The sequence below is a fragment of the Entelurus aequoreus genome, linkage group LG05 (assembly GCF_033978785.1).
Source record: "Entelurus aequoreus isolate RoL-2023_Sb linkage group LG05, RoL_Eaeq_v1.1, whole genome shotgun sequence".
NCBI classification, from domain to species: Eukaryota; Metazoa; Chordata; class Actinopteri; order Syngnathiformes; family Syngnathidae; genus Entelurus; species Entelurus aequoreus.
Window position 1 is genome coordinate 80,583,104 of NC_084735.1, and position 19,509 is coordinate 80,602,612.

At 39.4% G+C, this 19,509-nt stretch overlaps 2 protein-coding genes and 1 long non-coding RNA gene across 4 annotated transcripts in view; 1 reads left to right on the plus strand and 2 right to left on the minus strand.

Moving 5' to 3' along the window:
• The window catches only part of LOC133651103 (uncharacterized), a 31,930-nt gene extending 28,818 nt beyond the window's left edge, over positions 1-3,112 (plus strand). The window contains exon 3 of the long non-coding RNA XR_009826376.1: positions 2,999-3,112. This is a non-coding gene — a long non-coding RNA (uncharacterized LOC133651103). The remainder of the gene's footprint in view (positions 1-2,998) is intronic.
• Positions 1-19,509, minus strand: part of LOC133651091 (neural cell adhesion molecule 1-like) — an 881,445-nt gene that overhangs the window by 732,852 nt on the left and 129,084 nt on the right. The window lies entirely within an intron of this gene.
• LOC133649970 (neural cell adhesion molecule 1-like) overlaps positions 1-19,509 on the minus strand; it is a 616,992-nt gene that overhangs the window by 124,385 nt on the left and 473,098 nt on the right. The window lies entirely within an intron of this gene.

Consider the following 19,509-nt stretch of genomic DNA (forward strand, 5'->3'; position numbering starts at 1 on the left):
TTTTTGAAAAAATTAAAAAAATAATTTAAGGAACATCATTAGTAATTTTTCCTGATTAAGATTAGTTTTAGAATTTTGATGACATGTTTTAAATAGGTTAAAATCCAATCTGCACTTTGTTAGAATATAAAACAAATTGGACCAAGCTATATTTCTAACAAATCATTATTTCTTCTAGATTTTCCAGAACAAAAATTTTAAAAGAAATTCAAAATACTTTGAAATAAGATTTAAATTTGATTCTACAGATTTTCTAGATATGCCAGAATAATTTTTTTGAATTTTAATCATAATAAGTTTGAAGAAATATTTCACAAATATTCTTCGTCGAAAAAACAGAAGCTAAATTGAAGAATTAAATTAAAATGTATTTATTATTCTTTACAATAATAATAATAAAAAAAAGTACTTGAACATTGATTTAAATTGTCAGGAAAGAAGAGGAAGGAATTTAAAAGGTAAAAAGGTATATGTGTTTAAAAATCCTAAAATCATTTTTAAGGTTGTATTTTTTCTCTAAAATTGTCTTTCTGAAAGTTATAAGAAGCAAAGTAAAAAAAATAATGAATTTATTTAAACAAGTGAAGACCAAGTCTTTAAAATATTTTCTTGGATTTTCAAATTCTATTTGAGTTTTGTCTCTCTTAGAATGAAAAATGTCGAGCAAAGCGAGACCAGCTTGCTAGTAAATAAATACAATTTAAAAAATAGAGGCAGCTCACTGGTAAGTGCTGCTATTTGAGCTATTTTTAGAACAGGCCAGCGAGCTACTCATCTGGTCCTTACGGGCTACCTGGTGCCCGCGGGCACCGCGTTGGTTACCCCTGTCCTATATGAACAAGTCCAAGGACCGCAAGCAAGGTCGCAGAGAAAATGCGGACTGGATTTTGAGTGATGTGGGCATTTTCTATATGAACAAGTGGAATGGATTGGATACCGACGCACTAAAGGGGCTCTCTATCTTACGCTATGAAGCGAGGGGAAACTGAGTGAATAATGACAGGTTATATGATTATTTATTAAAACTCCTATTCGGGCCACTTTATAATGAATATGTCGGCATGTATTTGTAAAAAAAAAATTAAAAAAAATTGAATATTTATTTTTTTATTATTTTTAACACCAAATTATTTAGGGGGGCTTAAGAACATTTTAGGGGGCTAACAACGCCAATGAGCGAGACCAACCATTTTTTCAGCACGAAAAAGGTCTTTTTTTTTTTTTTTCAAAGCGTGGTCGGAGAGAGCGACATGTTCCTAAAGGATAAACAAACGAGCTGTGTTCCACAAATAGGACCCTGATCTAAGTCGTCGTGCACCCTGTGACTCCTCCATGACTCCAAAGAGACGGATGGATGTTAACACCAGCGTGTTCAAACCCCCTCCAAACATCTCATCTGCCGCTATTTGGAGCTTTTTTTTTAGCTTCTGTCAGCTCATTACTTCTGTCTCACGGCGTGTTCAACTTCTGCTCCCGTCAGTGTTGTCTCAAAGACAAAAGGGAGCTCTGATCGACGCGACAGAACAACGGTGGGCGGATCACAAAAAGTTCCGCCCGGCGGTAAAAAAGACAAACAAATGTCGAGGCGGACTCGTTAAGGCTGCGGCGTCTGCCGGGTGCATTCCGGTCTTTACCTGGTGACGCCCTCCACCTGTGGCCATGGCCACGGGTGACAGTGCAGTCGCAATAACGGATCCCAGGTATCGACTCGTCGCCAGGGAATAAACAAGTTCACACTCGGTGCCACGCGCTAAAACGTCACATGACTTTGAAGCAGGAGATAACCGTTTTGCCGACAAATCCAAATTTTTGCCTCCAAGTGTGCGCATTTTATCCACTTTTGACATATACCGTAAAATAAGCCGCTACTTATTTCCTCGGTTTTGAACCCCGCGGCTTACAAAACGGAGCGGCTAATTTATGAATTGTTTTCCCGCTGACGCCCGTAATGTTTTGTGTTCAGTCGTTTGCATGAAACCCGAGTGTTATGGAGTAGGATAGGATAGGACTTTATTGTCGTTGCACAAGTACGACAACTATGTTTTCAGCACAAACCCGTTCAAGATTAGACAAACAAACAGTGTACAGCAGGGGTGTCCAAACTTTTTCCACTGAGGGCCGCACACTGAAAAATCAAAGCAAGCGGGGGCCATTTTGATATTTTTTTATTTTAAAAAACAATACAATATATGTTTAAAAAAGATACACTTAGGCCTCCACTCGGACCCCGAAAGGTTTTGGTCAAAAAAAATATTACAAATGTGTCATTATTTAGTATTATTATTATTATTATTATTCAAGGTTTAAATCTCTCGATCAACATTAGGTCTATCTGTCAATATAACGCTTTTAAAGATTTAAGATGTATGCCATTTTTGTGTTTTTTTATGGGGAAAAAAACACAAAATATGCAATATTTTCCCCCAATAACATTTTAAAGTGGAATATTTGAGATTATATAATAATTGGAGTCTTAAAAAGGTCAATAACTCATAACAACATTGATTTTAATGTATTATTTTTTTGAGCGATGACACTTAAAAAAAAAAAAAAAAGTCCCACTAAAATGATTGGGGATCCAAAAGGGTACTGCTCAGTAAAGTTTAAAAAAATAAATCCAATCCTTTTACCACAATAGTCTCAAGATCAACTTCAGATCTATCCGTCAATTATACGTTTTATTGTTGTTTATGATTTTTGTTTGTTCGTTTTAGGCACTTCTTTAAAAAACTTTTGTTTTTTAAATGGCAACCAAAAAATATGCAACATTTTCCCCCCAAAATATCTCAAAGTGGAAGTAAATGGAGCCTTGAATAGGTCAATAATTCATAATGACATTGATTTTGATTCATTATTATTTTTTAAAGAAAGAAACAGCCTGCATGGCAGCTTTGGATTATTAGAGTAAATAATGCAACATTTTCTTGTTACATTTCACCTGTTTGCTCTTTTATACCACTTTTTATGTTTTTTTTGTTTTTTTTAATCTTATTTTTAGAATGTGTCGTGGGGCCCTTAAAAATTACCTGCGGACACCGCACTTTGGACACCCCTGGTGTACAGGGTTACAGAATAGGAATGCTGATGGGTCGCCAAAGGTGCCCCGAAAAAGATAAGAAAAAGGTAAAACGCTGGGGAAGAAGATGAGTAAAAAAATACAATCTAAATTGGGCTACTAAGGGGGCCTAGTCTGGAGTGGTAAAAAACCTCCATGCCATGCACACATAAACACGTTACATTTAATCACGACAACTGGCAGCAGAGGGGCGGGGAGTTGGAGCCCTGGAGGTCGACTGCTGCTATGAAACGCTGCCAGCCGTCCATCACCCCGAGGGGAAACCATCTGTGGTGAAGGCGTGGTCTGGGGGAGGGTGTGTGTGCGTGTTTGTGCCCATTGTCTTGGGTGTGATGATGTAATATTCACAGGCCGGGGCCGTTCTGCATGCAAGCAAAAGTTCGACTCCAGATGTCGTTGAGGCGGGAGGGAGGTCAAAAGCGTCCATCATTGAGGTGTCCTCGGGGGATGTTTTCAGAACAGCCTGTTGCTGTTCTTCACAGCGTCAAGGCCATTCGAGGGAGTCAAATCGTAGATTAGGATGTTTGTTTTCCGCGAGCAGACATTACAATGACTTGTCTGTTCTTTTCATCCATGCTGGCTGCTCTCATATTTAATTTTTCGTTTTCACCAAGCTTCTCCATGATGTGATCTGTCTTGCGATTCAGTTCAGAAATCGCCACATTCTGTGATCCCCCAAACCTTCCATTGCGACAAACAGCCTTCGGGCTCCTTGAGTGGCTGCCATCGTCTTACGAATTTGACGATACACCAGAGCAATGCCCAGCCCAATCAGCAGGTGCCCCGCGATCACGGTTCCAAATAGTGTTATTGTTTGTGCTATGGCGCCATCTCTTGGACGGGTTTGCTCACTGCAGTTTTTCAACTTGTTTAAGTCGGGGTCCACGTAAATCAATTCATGGTACAAATGTATACTATCAGCATAATACAGTCATCACACAAGTTGATCATCAGAGTATATACATTGAATTATTTACATTATTTACAATCCGAGGAGTTGTTTGTGGAGGGGGGGGTTAGGTTTGGTTGATATCAGCACTTCAGTCATCAACAATTGCATAATCAGAGAAATGGACATTGAAAAAGTGTAGGTCTGACTTGGTAGGATATGTACAGCGAGCAGTGAACATAGTGAGTTCAGAAAGCAAAAGAACAAGTATATACATTTGATTATTTACATTTGATTATTTACAATCCGGGGAGGTGGGATGTGGAGGTGGGAGGGACATGCTAACATCACACTTACATTTTTAACAGCAACATCATGCTAGGTTAGTCTAAAAAAAAACCCAAAAAGCGATCTGTATCTGACTGACAGGTAGTTGGCAGAGCTTTATTTGGATGTGTGTAGCAAAGCCCGCTTTACGCCGTTGTAAACATTGTGACATAAAGCCTCTGAAGTCCCACAAAACACCCGGGTCAGCCTCACACAAAACCTCTGTCGTAAGTTTTCAGTTCAGCGAGCCCTTAAGATACTAGATTCTACTAGCTTGTGAACAAACGCAGTGGTAAACACTGACATCCACACCTCTAAAGTCGATCATGACTTCCAATCCCTATCACAAATTAAGTCAAACGTTAGCGACACTAGCACAGCTAGGTTAGCTAAAGTGCTAACATTTAACTCACATTTTAAAGGCATCATCATGTTAGCGTAGCCTACAGGCTGAAGAAAACGATCAAACTCCGACCTCTGATAGGCAGTTGTTGGCCTCGCTTGATTTTGGGCTGTGTAGCGAAGCCCGCTTAATGTCATTGAACACATTATTGTGACATAAGCCTCTAAAGCCGATCAAAACATCTGTATCACCGTCGTGCAAAACCCTGAGGGTGTAAAAAAAACACAGACGCAAACACAAACGTCAAATATGGCTAATCTCGTACAATTTGGAATTCAGCCGACATTTTTGGAACTACACGCCTCTTAAGTCAATCATAACTTCCGATGTGTCATCACAAAGGACGTCAAACGGATAGCGACACTAGCAAAGCTATGTTAGCTACAGTGCGTACGTTTTAATTCTCAATAAATAGCAACACTATGCAAGTTAGCCTTTTTGTCTAAGAAAAACAACACAATCAAACTCAGACATCTGTAGTTGACGAAGTTCTGCTAGCTTGTAAACAAATTCAAACACAAACGTTGAATACGGCTAATCTCGGACAATTTTGGAATTCAGCCGACATTTTTGGAACTACACGCCTCTTAAGTCAATCATAACGTCAGATTCTTCAACCACAAATGACGTCAAACGGATAGCGACACTAGCATAGATATGTTAGCATTAGGGCGCATGTTTAACTCTTAAGCAAATAGCAACATTATGCTAAGTTAGCCTTTTCGCCGAAGAAAAACAAAACAATCGAACTCGGACATCTGTAGTTGACGAAATTTTGCTAGCTTGTAAACAAATTCAAACACAAACGTCAAATACGGCTAATCTCGGACAATTTGGAATTCAGCCGACATTTTTGGAACTACACGCCTCTTAAGTCAATCATAACTTCCGATGTGTCATCACAAATGACGTCAAACGGATAGCGACACTAGCAAAGCTATGTTAGCTACAGTGCGTACGTTTTAATTCTCAATAAATAGCAACACTATGCAAGTTAGCCTTTTTGTCTAAGAAAAACAACATAATCAAACTCGGACATCTGTAGTTGATGAAGTTCTGCTAGCTTGTAAACAAATTCAAACACAAACGTTGAATACCGCTAATCTCGGACAATTTGGAATTCAGCCGACATTTTTGGAACTACACGCCTCTTTAGTCAATCATTACTTCCGATTCCTCAACCACAAATGACGTCAAACGGATAGCGACACTAGCATAGATATGTTAGCATTAGGGCGCATGTTTAACTCTCAATCAAATAGCAACATTATGCTAAGTAAGCCTTTTCACCGAAGAAAAACAAAACAATCGAACTCGGACATCTGTAGTTGACGAAGTTCTGCTAGCTTGTAAACAAATTCAAACACAAACGTTGCATACCGCTAATCTTGGACAATTTGGAATTCAGCCGACATTTTTTTAACTACACGCCTCTTAAGTCAATCATTACTTCCGATTCCTCAACCACAAATGACGTCAAATGGATAGCGACACTAGCATAGATATGTTAGCATTAGTGCGCATGTTTAACTCTCAATCAAATAGCAACATTATGCTAAGTTAGCCTTTTCACCGAAGAAAAACAAAACAATCGAACTTGGACATCTGTAGTTGACGAAGTTCTGCTAGCTTGTAAACAAATTCAAACACAAACGTCGAATACGGCTAATCTCGGAATTCAGCCGACATTTTTGGAACTACACGCCTCTTAAGTCAATCATAACTTCCGATTCCTCAATCACAAATGACGTCAAACGGATAGCGACACTAGCATAGATATGTTAGCATTAGTGCGCATGTTTAACTCTCAATTAAATAGCAACATTATGCTAAGTTAGCCTTTTTGTCTAAGGAAAACAACACAATCAAACTCGGACACCCGTAGGTGACGAAGTTTTGCTAGCTTGTAAACAAATTCAAACATATACGTCAAATACGGCTAATCTCGGACAATTAGGAATTCTGCCGACATTTTTGGAACTACACGCCTCTTAAGTCAATCATAACTTCCGATGTGTCATCACAAATGACGTCAAACGGATAGCGACACTAGCATAGATATGTTAGCATTAGTGCGCATGTTTAACTCTCAATTAAATAGCAACATTATGCTAAGTTAGCCTTTTTGTCTAAGGAAAACAACACAATCAAACTCGGACACCCGTAGGTGACGAAGTTTTGCTAGCTTGTAAACAAATTCAAACATATACGTCAAATACGGCTAATCTCGGACAATTAGGAATTCTGCCGACATTTTTGGAACTACACGCCTCTTAAGTCAATCATAACTTCCGATGTGTCATCACAAATGACGTCAAACGGATAGCGACACTAGCAAAGCTATGTTAGCTACAGTGCGTACGTTTTAATTCTCAATAAATAGCAACACTATGCAAGTTAGCCTTTTTGTCTAAGAAAAACAACATAATCAAACTCGGACATCTGTAGTTGACGAAGTTCTGCTAGCTTGTAAACAAATTCAAACACAAACAATGAATACCGCTAATCTTGGACAATTTGGAATTCAGCCGACATTTTTGGAACTACACGCCTCTTAAGTCAATCATAACTTCCGATTTCTCAACCACAAATGACGTCAAACGGATAGCGACACTAGCATAGATATGTTAGCATTAGGGCGCATGTTTAACTCTTAATCAAATAGCAACATTATGCTAAGTTAGCCTTTTCGCCAAAGAAAAACAAAACAATCGAACTCGGACATCTGTAGTTGACGAAGTTCTGCTAGCTTGTAAACAAATTCAAACACAAACGTTGAATACCGCTAATCTCGGACAATTTGGAATTCAGCCGACATTTTTGGAACTACACGCCTCTTAAGTCAATCATAACTTCCGATTCCTCAACCACAAATGACGTCAAACGGATAGCGACACTAGCATAGATATGTTAGCATTAGTGCGCATGTTTAACTCTCAATCAAATAGCAATATTATGCTAAGTTAGCCTTTTCTCCGAAAAAAAAACAAACAATCGAACTCGGACATCTGTAGTTGACAAAATTTTGCTAGCTTGTAAACAAATTCAAACATATACGTCAAATGCCGCTAATCTCGTACAATTTAAAAATTCAGCCGACATTTTTGGAACTACACGCCTCTTAAGTCAATCATAACTTCCGATTCCTCAATCACAAATGACGTCAAACGGATAGCGACACTACCATAGCTACGTTAGCTACAGTGCGTTCATTTAACTCTCAATTAAATAGCAACGTTATGCTGTTAGATTTTTCGCCGAAGAAAAACAAAACAATCAAACTCGGACTAGCTTGTAAACAAACGCAGACGCAAACACAAACGTCAAATACGGCTAATCTCGTACAATTTGGAATTCAGCCGACATTTTTGGAACTACACGCCTCTTAAGTCAATCATAACTTCTGATTCCTCATCACAAATGATGTCAAACGGAAAGGGACACTAGCAAAGCTATTTTAGCTACAGTATATACGTTTAACTCCCAATTAAACAGCAACATTATGCTTTGTCAGCCTTTTTGCCGAAGAAAAACAAAACAATAGAACTCGGACACATGTAGTTGAGAACATTTTGCTAGCTTGTAAACAAAAGCGGTTGAAAATTCTCACGTCAAGTACCGCTAGTTTTGTACAATATGGAATTTGGCCGACATCTTTGGAACTACACGCCTCTTAAGTTAATTGTAACTTCCGATTCCTCATCACAAATGACGTCAAAGGTTAGCGGCACTACCATAGCTATGCTAGCTACAGTGCATACGTTGAACTCCCAATTAAACAGCAACATTATCCTAAGTTAGCCTTTTCGTCTAAGAAAAACAAAATAATCAAACTCGGACATCTGTAGTTGACGAAATTTTGGCTAGTTTGTAAACAAACACAAAAGTCAAATACGGCTAATCTCGTACAATTTGGAATTCAGCCGACATTTTTGGAACTACACGCCTCTTAAGATAATTGTAACTTCTGATTTGTCATCATAAATGACGTCAAACGTTAGCGACACTAGCATAGAAATGCCGTTCTTATCCGTACTGCAAAGTTCAAATTGGAATGACAATAAAAGGAAGTCTAAGTCTAAGTCTAAGTCTATAGCTATGTTAGCTACAGTGCGCATGTTTAACTCTCAATTAAACACCAACATTATGCTTTGTTAGCCTTTTTGCCGAAGAAAAACAAAACAATCGAACTCGGACACCCGTAGTTGAGAAAATGTTGCTAGCTTGTAAACAAAAGTGAATGAAAATTCTCACGTCAAGTACCGCTAGTCTCGTACAATTTGGAATTCGGCCGACATCTTTGGAACGACACGCCTCTTAACTCAATCATAACTTCCGATGTGTCATCACAAATGACGTCAAAGGTTAGCGGCAATAGCGTAGCTATGTTAGCTACAGTGTATACGTTGAACTCCCAATTAAACAGCAACATTATCCTAAGTTAGCCTTTTCGTCTAAGAAAAACAAAACAATCGAACTCGGACACCCGTAGTTGACGAAATTTTGGCTAGATTGTAAACAAACACAAAAGTAAAATTCCGCTAATCTCGTACAATTTGGAATTCGGCCGACATCTTTGGAACGACACGCCTCTTTAGTCAATCGTAACTTCCGATGTGTCATCACAAATGACGTCAAAGGTTAGCGGCACTAGCATAGCTATGTTAGCTACAGTGTATACGTTGAACTCCCAATTAAACAGCAACATTATCCTAAGTTAGCCTTTTCGTCTAAGAAAAACAAAACAATCGAACTCGGACACCCGTAGTTGACGAAATTTTGGCTAGCTTGTAAACAAACACAAAAGTAAAATTCCGCTAATCTCGTACAATTTGGAATTCGGCCGAAATCTTTGGAACGACACGCCTCTTAAGTCAATCGTAACTTCCGATGTGTCATCACAAATGACGTCAAAGGTTAGCGGCACTAGCATAGCTATGTTAGCTACAGAGTATACGTTGAACTCCCAATTAAACAGCAACATTATCCTAAGTTAGCCTTTTCGTCTAAGAAAAACAAAACAATCAAACTCGGACACCCGTAGTTGACGGAATTTTGGCTAGCTTGTAAACAAACACAAAAGTAAAATACCGCTATTCTCGTACGATTTGGAATTGGGCCGACATCTTTGGAACTACACGCCTCTTAAGTCAATCGTAACTTCCGATGTGTCATCACAAAGGACGTCAAAGGTTAGCGGCACTAACATAGCTATGTTAGCTACAGTGTATACGTTGAACTCCCAATTAAACAGCAACATTATCCTAAGTTAGCCTTTTCGTCTAAGAAAAACAAAACAATCGAACTCGGACACCCGTAGTTGACGAAATTTTGGCTAGCTTGTAAACAAACACAAAAGTAAAATACCGCTAATCTCGTACAATTTGGAATTCGGCCGACATCTTTGGAACAACACGCCTCTTAAGTCAATCGTAACTTCCGATGTGTCATCACAAATGACGTCAAAGTTTAGCGGCACTAGCGTAGCTATGTTAGCTACAGTGTATACGTTGAACTCCCAATTAAACAGCAACATTATCCTCAGTTAGCCTTTTCGTATAAGAAAAACAAAACAATCGAACTCCGACACCCGTAGTTGACGGAATTTTGGCTAGCTTGTAAACAAACACAAAAGTAAAATACCCCTAATCTCGTACAATTTGGAATTGGGCCGACATCTTTGGAACTACACGCCTCTTAAGTCAATCGTAACTTCCGATGTGTCATCACAAATGACGTCAAAGGTTAGCGGCACTAGCATAGCTATGTAAGTTAGCCTTTTCGTCTAAGAAAAACAAAACAATCGAACTCGGACACCCGTAGTTGACGAAATTTTGGCTAGCTTGTAAACAAACACAAAAGTAAAATACCCCTAATCTCGCACAATTTGGAATTGGGCCGACATTTTTGGAACGACACGCCTCTTAAGTCAATCGTAACTTCCGATGTGTCATCACAAATGACGTCAAAGTTTAGCGGCACTAGCGTAGCTATGTTAGCTACAGTGTATACGTTGAACTCCCAATTAAACAGCAACATTATCCTAAGTTAGCCTTTTCGTCTAAGAAAAACAAAACAATCGAACTCGGACACCCGTAGTTGACGAAATTTTGGCTAGCTTGTAAACAAACACAAAAGTAAAATACCCCTAATCTCGCACAATTTGGAATTGGGCCGACATTTTTGGAACGACACGCCTCTTAAGTCAATCGTAACTTCCGATGTGTCATCACAAATGACGTCAAAGGTCAGCGGCACTAGCATAGCTATGTTAGCTACAGTGTATACGTTGAACTCCCAATTAAACAGCAACATTATCCTAAGTTAGCCTTTTCGTCTAAGAAAAACAAAACAATCGAACTCCGACACCCGTAGTTGACGGAATTTTGGCTAGCTTGTAAACAAACACAAAAGTAAAATACCGCTAATCTCGTACAATTTGGAATTGGGCCGACATCTTTGGAACTACACGCCTCTTAAGTCAATCGTAACTTCCGATGTGTCATCACAAAGGACGTCAAAGGTTAGCGGCACTAGCGTAGCTATGTTAGCTACAGTGTATACGTTGAACTCCCAATTAAACAGCAACATTATCCTAAGTTAGCCTTTTCGTCTAAGAAAAACAAAACAATCGAACTCGGACACCCGCAGTTGATGAAATTTTGGCTAGCTTGTAAACAAACACAAAAGTAAAATACCGCTAATCTCGTACAATTTGGAATTGGGCCGACATCTTTGGAACTACACGCCTCTTAAGTCAATCGTAACTTCCGATGTGTCATCACAAAGGACGTCAAAGGTTAGCGGCACTAACATAGCTATGTTAGCTACAGTGTATACGTTGAACTCCCAATTAAACAGCAACATTATCCTAAGTTAGCCTTTTCGTCTAAGAAAAACAAAACAATCGAACTCGGACACCCGTAGTTGACGAAATTTTGGCTAGCTTGTAAACAAACACAAAAGTAAAATACCGCTAATCTCGTACAATTTGGAATTCGGCCGACATCTTTGGAACTACACGCCTCTTAAGTCAATCGTAACTTCCGATGTGTCATCACAAATGACGTCAAAGTTTAGCGGCACTAGCGTAGCTATGTTAGCTACAGTGTATACGTTGAACTCCCAATTAAACAGCAACATTATCCTAAGTTAGCCTTTTCGTATAAGAAAAACAAAACAATCGAACTCCGACACCCGTAGTTGACGGAATTTTGGCTAGCTTGTAAACAAACACAAAAGTAAAATACCCCTAATCTCGTACAATTTGGAATTGGTCCGACATCTTTGGAACTACACGCCTCTTAAGTCAATCGTAACTTCCGATGTGTCATCACAAATGACGTCAAAGGTTAGCGGCACTAGCGTAGCTATGTTAGCTACAGTGTATACGTTGAACTCCCAATTAAACAGCAACATTATCCTAAGTTAGCCTTTTCGTCTAAGAAAAACAAAACAATCGAACTCGGACACCCGTAGTTGACGAAATTTTGGCTAGCTTGTAAACAAACACAAAAGTAAAATACCGCTAATCTCGTACAATTTGGAATTCGGCCGACATCTTTGGAACTACACGCCTCTTAAGTCAATCGTAACTTCCGATGTGTCATCACAAATGACGTCAAAGTTTAGCGGCACTAGCGTAGCTATGTTAGCTACAGTGTATACGTTGAACTCCCAATTAAACAGCAACATTATCCTAAGTTAGCCTTTTCGTATAAGAAAAACAAAACAATCGAACTCCGACACCCGTAGTTGACGGAATTTTGGCTAGCTTGTAAACAAACACAAAAGTAAAATACCCCTAATCTCGTACAATTTGGAATTGGGCCGACATCTTTGGAACTACACGCCTCTTAAGTCAATCGTAACTTCCGATGTGTCATCACAAATGACGTCAAAGGTTAGCGGCACTAGCATACCTATGTTAGCTACAGTGTATACGTTGAACTCCCAATTAAACAGCAACATTATCCTAAGTTAGCCTTTTCGTCTAAGAAAAACAAAACAATCGAACTCGGACACCCGCAGTTGATGAAATTTTGGCTAGCTTGTAAACAAACACAAAAGTAAAATACAGCTAATCTCGTACAATTTGGAATTCGGCCGACATCTTTGGAACGGCACGCCTCTTAAGTCAATCGTAACTTCCGATGTGTCATCACAAATGACGTCAAAGGTTAGCGGCACTAGCATAGCTATGTAAGTTAGCCTTTTCGTCTAAGAAAAACAAAACAATCGAACTCGGACACCCGTAGTTGACGAAATTTTGGCTAGCTTGTAAACAAACACAAAAGTAAAATACCCCTAATCTCGCACAATTTGGAATTGGGCCGACATTTTTGGAACGACACGCCTCTTAAGTCAATCGTAACTTCCGATGTGTCATCACAAATGACGTCAAAGTTTAGCGGCACTAGCGTAGCTATGTTAGCTACAGTGTATACGTTGAACTCCCAATTAAACAGCAACATTATCCTAAGTTATCCTTTTCGTCTAAGAAAAACAAAACAATCGAACTCGGACACCCGTAGTTGACGGAATTTTGGCTAGCTTGTAAACAAACACAAAAGTAAAATTCCGCTAATCTCGTACAATTTGGAATTCGGCCGACATCTTTGGAACAACACGCCCCTTAAGTCAATCGTAACTTCCGATGTGTCATCACAAATGACGTCAAAGTTTAGCGGCACTAGCGTAGCTATGTTAGCTACAGTGTATACGTTGAACTCCCAATTAAACAGCAACATTATCCTAAGTTAGCCTTTTTGTCTAAGAAAAACAAAACAATCGAACTCGTACACCCGTAGTTGACGAAATTTTGGCTAGCTTGTAAACAAACACAAAAGTAAAATTCCGCTAATCTCGTACAATTTGGAATTCGGCCGACATCTTTGGAACGACACGCCTCTTAAGTCAATCGTAACTTCCGATGTGTCATCACAAATGACGTCAAAGGTTAGCGGCACTAGCATACCTATGTTAGCTACAGTGTATACGTTGAACTCCCAATTAAACAGCAACATTATCCTAAGTTAGCCTTTTCGTCTAAGAAAAACAAAACAATCGAACTCGGACACCCGTAGTTGACGAAATTTTGGCTAGCTTGTAAACAAACACAAAAGCAAAATTCCGCTAATCTCGTACAATTTGGAATTCGGCCGACATCTTTGGAACGGCACGCCTCTTAAGTCAATCGTAACTTCCGATGTGTCATCACAAATGACGTCAAAGGTTAGCGGCACTAGCATACCTATGTTAGCTACAGTGTATACGTTGAACTCCCAATTAAACAGCAACATTATCCTAAGTTAGCCTTTTCGTCTAAGAAAAACAAAACAATCGAACTCGGACACCCGCAGTTGATGAAATTTTGGCTAGCTTGTAAACAAACACAAAAGTAAAATACCGCTAATCTCGTACAATTTGGAATTGGGCCGACATCTTTGGAACTACACGCCTCTTAAGTCAATCGTAACTTCCGATGTGTCATCACAAAGGACGTCAAAGGTTAGCGGCACTAACATAGCTATGTTAGCTACAGTGTATACGTTGAACTCCCAATTAAACAGCAACATTATCCTAAGTTAGCCTTTTCGTCTAAGAAAAACAAAACAATCGAACTCGGACACCCGTAGTTGACGAAATTTTGGCTAGCTTGTAAACAAACACAAAAGTAAAATACCGCTAATCTCGTACAATTTGGAATTCGGCCGACATCTTTGGAACTACACGCCTCTTAAGTCAATCGTAACTTCCGATGTGTCATCACAAATGACGTCAAAGTTTAGCGGCACTAGCGTAGCTATGTTAGCTACAGTGTATACGTTGAACTCCCAATTAAACAGCAACATTATCCTAAGTTAGCCTTTTCGTATAAGAAAAACAAAACAATCGAACTCCGACACCCGTAGTTGACGGAATTTTGGCTAGCTTGTAAACAAACACAAAAGTAAAATACCCCTAATCTCGTACAATTTGGAATTGGTCCGACATCTTTGGAACTACACGCCTCTTAAGTCAATCGTAACTTCCGATGTGTCATCACAAATGACGTCAAAGGTTAGCGGCACTAGCGTAGCTATGTTAGCTACAGTGTATACGTTGAACTCCCAATTAAACAGCAACATTATCCTAAGTTAGCCTTTTCGTATAAGAAAAACAAAACAATCGAACTCCGACACCCGTAGTTGACGGAATTTTGGCTAGCTTGTAAACAAACACAAAAGTAAAATACCCCTAATCTCGTACAATTTGGAATTGGGCCGACATCTTTGGAACTACACGCCTCTTAAGTCAATCGTAACTTCCGATGTGTCATCACAAATGACGTCAAAGGTTAGCGGCACTAGCATACCTATGTTAGCTACAGTGTATACGTTGAACTCCCAATTAAACAGCAACATTATCCTAAGTTAGCCTTTTCGTCTAAGAAAAACAAAACAATCGAACTCGGACACCCGCAGTTGATGAAATTTTGGCTAGCTTGTAAACAAACACAAAAGTAAAATACAGCTAATCTCGTACAATTTGGAATTCGGCCGACATCTTTGGAACGGCACGCCTCTTAAGTCAATCGTAACTTCCGATGTGTCATCACAAATGACGTCAAAGGTTAGCGGCACTAGCATAGCTATGTAAGTTAGCCTTTTCGTCTAAGAAAAACAAAACAATCGAACTCGGACACCCGTAGTTGACGAAATTTTGGCTAGCTTGTAAACAAACACAAAAGTAAAATACCCCTAATCTCGCACAATTTGGAATTGGGCCGACATTTTTGGAACGACACGCCTCTTAAGTCAATCGTAACTTCCGATGTGTCATCACAAATGACGTCAAAGTTTAGCGGCACTAGCGTAGCTATGTTAGCTACAGTGTATACGTTGAACTCCCAATTAAACAGCAACATTATCCTAAGTTATCCTTTTCGTCTAAGAAAAACAAAACAATCGAACTCGGACACCCGTAGTTGACGAAATTTTGGCTAGCTTGTAAACAAACACAAAAGTAAAATTCCGCTAATCTCGTACAATTTGGAATTCGGCCGACATCTTTGGAACAACACGCCCCTTAAGTCAATCGTAACTTCCGATGTGTCATCACAAATGACGTCAAAGGTTAGCGGCACTAGCATAGCTATGTTAGCTACAGTGTATACGTTGAACTCCCAATTAAACAGCAACATTATCCTAAGTTAGCCTTTTCGTCTAAGAAAAACAAAACAATCGAACTCGGACACCCGTAGTTGACGAAATTTTGGCTAGCTTGTAAACAAACACAAAAGTAAAATTCCGCTAATCTCGTACAATTTGGAATTCGGCCGAAATCTTTGGAACGACACGCCTCTTAAGTCAATCGTAACTTCCGATGTGTCATCACAAATGACGTCAAAGGTTAGCGGCACTAGCATAGCTATGTTAGCTACAGAGTATACGTTGAACTCCCAATTAAACAGCAACATTATCCTAAGTTAGCCTTTTCGTCTAAGAAAAACAAAACAATCAAACTCGGACACCCGTAGTTGACGGAATTTTGGCTAGCTTGTAAACAAACACAAAAGTAAAATACCGCTATTCTCGTACGATTTGGAATTGGGCCGACATCTTTGGAACTACACGCCTCTTAAGTCAATCGTAACTTCCGATGTGTCATCACAAAGGACGTCAAAGGTTAGCGGCACTAACATAGCTATGTTAGCTACAGTGTATACGTTGAACTCCCAATTAAACAGCAACATTATCCTAAGTTAGCCTTTTCGTCTAAGAAAAACAAAACAATCGAACTCGGACACCCGTAGTTGACGAAATTTTGGCTAGCTTGTAAACAAACACAAAAGTAAAATACCGCTAATCTCGTACAATTTGGAATTCGGCCGACATCTTTGGAACAACACGCCTCTTAAGTCAATCGTAACTTCCGATGTGTCATCACAAATGACGTCAAAGTTTAGCGGCACTAGCGTAGCTATGTTAGCTACAGTGTATACGTTGAACTCCCAATTAAACAGCAACATTATCCTCAGTTAGCCTTTTCGTATAAGAAAAACAAAACAATCGAACTCCGACACCCGTAGTTGACGGAATTTTGGCTAGCTTGTAAACAAACACAAAAGTAAAATACCCCTAATCTCGTACAATTTGGAATTGGGCCGACATCTTTGGAACTACACGCCTCTTAAGTCAATCGTAACTTCCGATGTGTCATCACAAATGACGTCAAAGGTTAGCGGCACTAGCATAGCTATGTAAGTTAGCCTTTTCGTCTAAGAAAAACAAAACAATCGAACTCGGACACCCGTAGTTGACGAAATTTTGGCTAGCTTGTAAACAAACACAAAAGTAAAATACCCCTAATCTCGCACAATTTGGAATTGGGCCGACATTTTTGGAACGACACGCCTCTTAAGTCAATCGTAACTTCCGATGTGTCATCACAAATGACGTCAAAGTTTAGCGGCACTAGCGTAGCTATGTTAGCTACAGTGTATACGTTGAACTCCCAATTAAACAGCAACATTATCCTAAGTTAGCCTTTTCGTCTAAGAAAAACAAAACAATCGAACTCGGACACCCGTAGTTGACGAAATTTTGGCTAGCTTGTAAACAAACACAAAAGTAAAATACCCCTAATCTCGCACAATTTGGAATTGGGCCGACATTTTTGGAACGACACGCCTCTTAAGTCAATCGTAACTTCCGATGTGTCATCACAAATGACGTCAAAGGTCAGCGGCACTAGCATAGCTATGTTAGCTACAGTGTATACGTTGAACTCCCAATTAAACAGCAACATTATCCTAAGTTAGCCTTTTCGTCTAAGAAAAACAAAACAATCGAACTCCGACACCCGTAGTTGACGGAATTTTGGCTAGCTTGTAAACAAACACAAAAGTAAAATACCGCTAATCTCGTACAATTTGGAATTGGGCCGACATCTTTGGAACTACACGCCTCTTAAGTCAATCGTAACTTCCGATGTGTCATCACAAAGGACGTCAAAGGTTAGCGGCACTAGCGTAGCTATGTTAGCTACAGTGTATACGTTGAACTCCCAATTAAACAGCAACATTATCCTAAGTTAGCCTTTTCGTCTAAGAAAAACAAAACAATCGAACTCGGACACCCGCAGTTGATGAAATTTTGGCTAGCTTGTAAACAAACACAAAAGTAAAATACCGCTAATCTCGTACAATTTGGAATTGGGCCGACATCTTTGGAACTACACGCCTCTTAAGTCAATCGTAACTTCCGATGTGTCATCACAAAGGACGTCAAAGGTTAGCGGCACTAACATAGCTATGTTAGCTACAGTGTATACGTTGAACTCCCAATTAAACAGCAACATTATCCTAAGTTAGCCTTTTCGTCTAAGAAAAACAAAACAATCGAACTCGGACACCCGTAGTTGACGAAATTTTGGCTAGCTTGTAAACAAACACAAAAGTAAAATACCGCTAATCTCGTACAATTTGGAATTCGGCCGACATCTTTGGAACTACACGCCTCTTAAGTCAATCGTAACTTCCGATGTGTCATCACAAATGACGTCAAAGTTTAGCGGCACTAGCGTAGCTATGTTAGCTACAGTGTATACGTTGAACTCCCAATTAAACAGCAACATTATCCTAAGTTAGCCTTTTCGTATAAGAAAAACAAAACAATCGAACTCCGACACCCGTAGTTGACGGAATTTTGGCTAGCTTGTAAACAAACACAAAAGTAAAATACCCCTAATCTCGTACAATTTGGAATTGGTCCGACATCTTTGGAACTACACGCCTCTTAAGTCAATCGTAACTTCCGATGTGTCATCACAAATGACGTCAAAGGTTAGCGGCACTAGCGTAGCTATGTTAGCTACAGTGTATACGTTGAACTCCCAATTAAACAGCAACATTATCCTAAGTTAGCCTTTTCGTCTAAGAAAAACAAAACAATCGAACTCGGACACCCGTAGTTGACGAAATTTTGGCTAGCTTGTAAACAAACACAAAAGTAAAATACCGCTAATCTCGTACAATTTGGAATTCGGCCGACATCTTTGGAACTACACGCCTCTTAAGTCAATCGTAACTTCCGATGTGTCATCACAAATGACGTCAAAGTTTAGCGGCACTAGCGTAGCTATGTTAGCTACAGTGTATACGTTGAACTCCCAATTAAACAGCAACATTATCCTAAGTTAGCCTTTTCGTATAAGAAAAACAAAACAATCGAACTCCGACACCCGTAGTTGACGGAATTTTGGCTAGCTTGTAAACAAACACAAAAGTAAAATACCCCTAATCTCGTACAATTTGGAATTGGGCCGACATCTTTGGAACTACACGCCTCTTAAGTCAATCGTAACTTCCGATGTGTCATCACAAATGACGTCAAAGGTTAGCGGCACTAGCATACCTATGTTAGCTACAGTGTATACGTTGAACTCCCAATTAAACAGCAACATTATCCTAAGTTAGCCTTTTCGTCTAAGAAAAACAAAACAATCGAACTCGGACACCCGCAGTTGATGAAATTTTGGCTAGCTTGTAAACAAACACAAAAGTAAAATACAGCTAATCTCGTACAATTTGGAATTCGGCCGACATCTTTGGAACGGCACGCCTCTTAAGTCAATCGTAACTTCCGATGTGTCATCACAAATGACGTCAAAGGTTAGCGGCACTAGCATAGCTATGTAAGTTAGCCTTTTCGTCTAAGAAAAACAAAACAATCGAACTCGGACACCCGTAGTTGACGAAATTTTGGCTAGCTTGTAAACAAACACAAAAGTAAAATACCCCTAATCTCGCACAATTTGGAATTGGGCCGA